General features: G+C 46.4%; 1 non-coding gene across 1 annotated transcript; it reads left to right on the forward strand.

Moving 5' to 3' along the window:
* The first annotated feature begins 5372 nt into the window (after nucleotides 1–5372).
* Nucleotides 5373–5537, forward strand: LOC123394155. Its single transcript, XR_006608917.1, has one exon. It is a non-coding gene; the product is annotated as a U1 spliceosomal RNA (small nuclear RNA).
* Nucleotides 5538–6727: the final 1190 nt, after the last annotated feature.

The raw sequence follows: 6727 nt of genomic DNA on the forward strand, positions 1-6727 counted from the left end.
CAAGTATGGCCACAGATGGTCACTTCTACCTATTGGGCTGTTTTGTTGTTTTAGTAACCAGGACACATGATGTTTTGAAGAAGGCAAGGACTAGTTTGGAGGTAAGGACACCACTGCACCTGCCAGAGCCACAGAACCCAGCCCAAATCCATCCCAACCTGTCTCCAGAGTCTGCAGATGATCCCCGACTCACTCTGATCTTACAGGAGATTTCCAGTACATACCTAGGACTCAGGTACGCACTAAATGTCCTTCTGGCTTCGCTCCCCATCACCTCTCCCACCCCAGTCCCTTCCCTGCCATCTCATCTCCCTGTGACATCGTGACCCTCTTCTCTCCTCACCGCACTTCTTCCCTCCTTTAGGCCAAGTCAGGAGTCCGAGGAAAACAAGTGAGTTGATTCCCAAGACAAGAGGACATGGGGAGTATGCCTCTGAATTAGCTTCTAGGAAAGGGGCTCTGGGGCCAGCTCTAGTGTTTCCTGTAGCCCTTTTCACTTCATAAAAAAATAAACTGGAGATGCGATCAAATCGGTTGATTCTGTTCCACACTCTATTGGCAGAGAATAGCCATTCAATCTTGATTTTTCTTTTTCCAAAGAAAACCATTGGGTCTTCTTGACCTAAAAGAGAATTTGAAAATTAATAAAAGTGAAACTTGAAGGGAAACATTTTATGTATATGGCAGGTATTTTGTACATTTACTTGAAATACTAACCTGATCCCTAGCAAGTAAGCTGAAGTGTACCAAATGGCTTGTAAATCAGAAACTAAACCTTTAGGGGAACCTGGGTGGCTCAGGCAGTTGAGCATCTGACTTGATCTTGGCTCAGGTCTTGATCTCAGGGTTGAGGCTTCAAGCCCTGTGTTGGGCTCCACGCTAGCCATGGAGAGTCCTTAAAAAGGAATAGGGAAAGAAGCTAAACACTTCACTGGACGTTAAAGTTCTGCCATAAGTAATTGGACCTTTTCCTCGGAATGTCCCTTATGTAGCCTGAGAGAATATTAATCCCATGGTGTGAAAATGGGTTGGGCCATGACTTCACCTTCCCCTCCAAACTTTTTTCTTTTTCTAATTCCCTTTTTTCCTACTCTAATGATTCCTTTCTTTCCTGAGACTCTTTAGAAGAACACATACAAGATGGCCTTTGTAAAGTCTTATTCCTGTCCCAGAAAAGGTAACCCAACAGCCCCACACACCCACTGGCTTCCTCATGTTTGGAAGTTTCCTCTGCACTTTGCAGAGACCAATGGAAAGGTCGTGAGGCCTGTATTCCAATCCCAGGCTTGTCACTAACTGGCTCTGTGGCCTTGGCCCATCCATCTGTAAGAGGTGGCAGTAGGGGCTGTTGGAGCTCCCTGCTGATGGGGCCCCTCCCTCTCCTCATTAAGTACATGGGACATGAACTGAACAGGGGGCTTCCCTGCATTACATCCTCCTTCCTACAACAGGCTGTTTCTTCATGGGCGTGTTTCATACTAAGTGCTTCAGTTCCTGGGAGGTCACAGAAGTCATCTTTTTGTTCCAAGTGAACTAGGGAGTGGATTGGCCAGTGAAGAGGGAGTGTGCAATCTGAGCACCTCATGTGCAGTGGCTCTGAGCACGGTTGTCTCCTGCCCAAGGTGATGGGAAACTTCCCTTTCACCTGGTGCCATGAGGGGCTCCTCAAGTCCACACCCCCTCCCCTGGGCTTATCCTTCTGACAGGCTCTTGCTGAGCTCCTGGCTCAGCACCCCCTCCTAGTGATCACTGCAGTTCAGGGAGCCACCAGCAGAACCTGATACTAGGTTCTCACCTTATCATATTTCTGTCTCCAGGTGAAGTCCTAAGGGCACTGCCATGCACCCCGGTCTTGTGACCCTTGCCTTCCAGGAGCCCCTGAAGAAAAGGAACAACTGGAGGTCCTTCAAACAGCAGGAAGACTGGGCCTTCCCCACTTTGGTGCAGATTCTCAATCTGCTGAGGAGACTTGGAGCCCAGTCCTCCACACCTGCCAGAGGGTCCCATCCACTTCCCGGTGGAGGAGGATGAAGGGCAGCCAGCCTCTCCTGTGGCTGAGGAACACCACCCACCCGGGGCTGCTCATCCAAGCATTGGTCTGTAGAGGAGCTCCTGACAATGCTTCTGCACACCTCACTGGCCTGGGAACTGGCCACCGCCAGTCCTTGCTCCAATGCCTGCCGGAAGACGGTCAGCTCAGGGAACACAGGACCCTGCTTTCTACAGATGGGACCTCTGATCCCCACACAGGAGCTCCTCAGCCCGTTCTAAAGCCCATGAGTGACAGCAGTGCCCTGAGGTCCAGTAGGCCTCAGCCAGCACAACTCCCAGATCCATGCTTCCCTGGGTCTGGCTTAGCCTGGCCAACTTTTGGCTGGGCATCCTTCTATACCACAGCTCCTGAGTGCTTCAAATGTTCCTGGTGAAAGCAGTGGCTTCCCATGTGCCATCTCCTGCTTAGCCTAGCACCTCCTAGTTCCTTTCTTTTATGATCTCCAAAGTGTGGCCACCTCAGTCTGAATACGCCGTTCCCTTTCATCACCCTAACTCCTCTCTGGGGAACTCGGGCTCAGGGCCAGCCCAAGCCCATTGAAAGTCCTGTACAACAAACCAGTTATCATTTTTAAGTGGCAACCAAGAAGTCCCAGTTGTGGGAGAGCATAATCTGTGTCCTGACAGTGTTCTAGAAGGCGTGTACGTGTGTATAAATGTACGACAGATATTTATATGTGTTGCTATAGTGATTGTCGAGGGCAACATACGTGGCGGATAGAGTCTGTTAGAGGAAATGAAACACAGTCCTTTTGGCGGCTATGAAAATAAAATGTGTCCAAAGAAGTAAAAGGTTTTTCTTCACCTGCTCTGTTTCTGATTTTGGCACCAGTCTCTAGGCTGAGCATGTAAGAGTAGGAAAGACACATTGTCCCTAAGAAGGTCATAGACTACTGTTGAAGTCTAAGTTTAAAAGGAGTTTTGCCTTCTCCATCACTTTTTAAGAATCCCCAATCTAAAAATAGCAGAGAGTGGTTCTTAGGTTTGGAGAGCCTTAGAATCAGCAGTGGAGATCATAGGAGCCATTTCCTGGACTCCAATCCCAAGTATTTCATTGGTGGGTGGCCCAAGAATCTGCATTTCTTACACAAATACCCCCAGGTGATTCTTTTCTTTTTTTTTTTTTTTCCTTTTTGGTTTCAGAGGGTTTTGTGTGTGTGTGTGTGTGTGTGTGTGTGTGTGTGTTTTTAGCCTTTTTTAAAAAAAATTCTTTACAGTGTTCCAAATTCATTGTTTATGCACCACACCCAGTGGTCCATGCAATGCATGCCCTCCATAATAGCCACCACCAGGCTAACACTGCATTCCACCCCCCTCCCCTCCAAAACCCTCAGACTGTTTCTCAAAGTGACAGTCTCTTATGGTTCATCTCCCTCTCCAATTTCCCCCAACTCCCGTCTCCTCTCCAGCTCCCCATGCCCTTCATGTTATTCCTTATGCTTCACAAATAAGTGAAACCATATAATTGACTCTGCTTGACTCATTTCACTCAGCATAATCTCCTCCAGTCCCATCCTAAGTCATCCTTCCTGATGGAGACATTATACACCATAGAGTATATGGACCATGTCTTTCTTATCCATTCATCCGTTGAAGGGCATCTTGGTTCTTTCCAGTTTGGCGACTGTGGCCATTGCTGCTATGAACATTGGGGTACAGATGGCCCTTCTTTTCACCATCTGTATCTTACCCCAGGTGATTCTGAAGCAGACCACAGTTTAAAACTGTTCTTCTCCAACATTGACCCAAAAATATAGAGTTGTTTCACTTCGATTGATAACCTTTCTCTGAAAAGTGTATAAGTCCTCCATAAATGTTGGCACAGAGATCTGCAAATATTCCTTGGGAGGAGTCCTTAGTTATGTTCTTTTACTTTCCAAGAATTACTATAAAGCTATCACTCCACAATTATTCCAGACAACAACAAACAAAACCCTCAAATAGTATCTCACAACCATCACCACCACAGTGACCAGTAACAGAAAGACCCAAGAAAAGACTCCCACCTGAGGTAAGGATGCCCCCTATTTTATTAGTCGATGGAGTGACTCCACATCCGCTCTCCCACTCTGTTGTTCAAGTATTTCCATGGAGGTCTTTAGCTGTCAATACAGAGGAACTCACTGGCCCAATCGGCTGAATGTTGGTAAGCTATTAAGGCAAAGAAACCAAGCGTGAGACCATGTCGCCCTGTGGATATTCCAGCATCCCAGCGATTCCTCTTCCATCCCTGTGCCACCAGGGCTGCTGCACTCTGATGGGATAGTCAGGAATCAGTGAAGAACTCAGATACTGCTTCTATAAAATTCATTTTAAGTCCATAACATTTAGGAAAGCAACAGCGTATGATATCATATTAACCTCACTCCACTCAGGATCCAGTCATAGATCAGTTGCTTTTCACCCTTTGTGAAAGGCTGAAAAGTAGCTTCATGCCTTAAGAGAACTCGTTACAACAAAAATGTACCTCTGATGGGAACATTGTCCAATATTCACCTCTTTGTAAGTTATGTCCTAACCCTTCCTGTGAGAGTAACAGAGCCCACTCTTGAAATGTCTTTCTGTGTGGCCACCAATGTGGCCATTTCACTTGGCATAATTCCCATAAGAACCTGGCTGAGCCCATGCAGGGAGCAGACTGTAAATCCCACAGAAAAGAATGGAAAGAAAAAAGATGGCAGGTGATGAGGAGAGCAAATGCCAGTGAAATGTAAGTAATAGTAAATTTCCTTACAGTCTCTTATAACACCTAAAAATCCCTTTGGAAAAGTCTGTATCTCCACCCTTCATCCCCAACATACAGTATATGATCAATCACTCCTCAAAATCCCAGGGCACCTCTTCCTGTCCAGGAGTCCTGTCCCTGAACTTTAATAAAAACATGTTTTTTGCCCTGAAGATGCCTCAAAAATTATTTCTTGACCATTTGCTCCTGGCCCACATCATATCAGCAGGGACCTAAAAGTAAGACAAAAGCACAAATAAAACTAGCTCTTGTCCTGTGGACCTAAGACAGAAAACCTGAAATCTGAGAGGTTTGAATTGGTGGCGAGGAGACCTCTGACGTCATGGATGGGGCATGTCTGATGTAAATCAGTTACCATTAGGCCACAGTTCTGGGCCAGAGAATTCCTGGGGCAGAGGATGTAGCAGTGCTGTAGCTTCCACTGTATTAGGGAGACTCCTGTGGAGGGTGAGGATGCTTGGGGCAGGAATGGCTGCTGAGGAGGGTTTTGGGGTGTTGGTTGGCAAGTGAGCGTGTGTGCAGGGTGGACAGCGGGTGAGGCTAGTGTGGGGTGGAGGCAGAGGCGGAGAAGGTCATACTTACCCAGCAGGGGAGATAACATGATCAAGCAGGTTGTTTTGTCAGGATGAGGCTTGTCAATTGCACTGCAGATGTGCTGATCCCTGCGATTTCCCCAAATGTGGGAAACTCGACTCCATAATTTATGGTAGTGGGGGAACTGCGTTTGCCCTTTTCCCGGGTAATAGGTGTTCAATAACAGAATGTTCTGATTTTTAATTTTTTCTTACAGCTTTATCTTTTAAGAGAACGTTTATAGGTGTTGATGTTTTAGCAGTACCACTTACTCAGTAAATGCGTGATTTATAACCCACTTAACTACATTGCTGGTTGATGGTCTTTCTCACTGGAGACATGCAAGAGTCCTCTATGCACAGTTTTCAGGAAAAGATTGGGCCTCTTGTTTTTCTTGAGCAGCGTGCCTGGTGTTCTTTAATATTTTGTGTGATTCTGCTTACGTTTTGGTGTCTTGCAGTCCCAGGATCTAGGCGATGAAGGGGCTTTCTTTTTTTGTTTGTTTGTTTTGTTTTAAATTAATTTATTTATTTTCAGAAAAACAGTATTCATTATTTTTATTCACCACACCCAGTGGTCCATGCAATCCGTATCCTCTATAATACCCACGACCTTGTACCCCAACCTCCCCCCCCCCCCCGCCCACTTCAAACCCCTCAGATTGTTTTTCAGAGTCCATAGTCTCTCATGATTCACCTCCCCTTCCAATTTCTCCCAACTCCCTTCTCCTCTCTAACACCCCTTGTCCTCCATGCTATTTGTTATGCTCCACAAATAAGTGAAACCATATGATAATTGACTCTCTCTGCTTGACTTATTTCACTCAGCATAATCTCTTCCAGTCCCATCCATGTTGCTACAAAAGTTGGGTATTCATCCTTTCTGATGGAGGCATAATACTCCATAGTGTATATGGACCACATTTCCTTATCCATTCATCCGTTGAAGGGCATCTTGGTTCTTTCCATAGTTTGGCGACCGTGGCCAATTGCTGCTATAAACATTGGGGTACAGATGGCCCTTCTTTTCACTACATCTGTATCTTTGAAGAAGGGGCTTTCTTTCACTCCCCAGGGAACACAAGCCAGAGTCTGTCCACTTCCGCTGTCCTCTGGCTCCCTTTTGCCACCAGCACCCTACAAAGCCTCACACAGTCCCCAGACTCCCTATCCTTAATCAGGCCACTTCTTACCCTTGGCAGCCTTCCTCCAGAGGGCCCTTCAGAGAATATAGGCCTTGGAACTTGACATGCTTTTGTTCATTTATTTAAGTTTATTTAAGCAATCTCTATACCCAGCGGAGGTGAGGGGATCCCGAGCTCAGGACTCCTAGATCCAGACTCTGGTGTTCTCTGGA

Source organism: Mustela putorius, unplaced genomic scaffold (genome assembly GCF_011764305.1).
Source record: "Mustela putorius furo isolate JIRA1106 unplaced genomic scaffold, ASM1176430v1.1 tig00001580_pilon_pilon_pilon, whole genome shotgun sequence".
Taxonomy (NCBI): domain Eukaryota; kingdom Metazoa; phylum Chordata; class Mammalia; order Carnivora; family Mustelidae; genus Mustela; species Mustela putorius.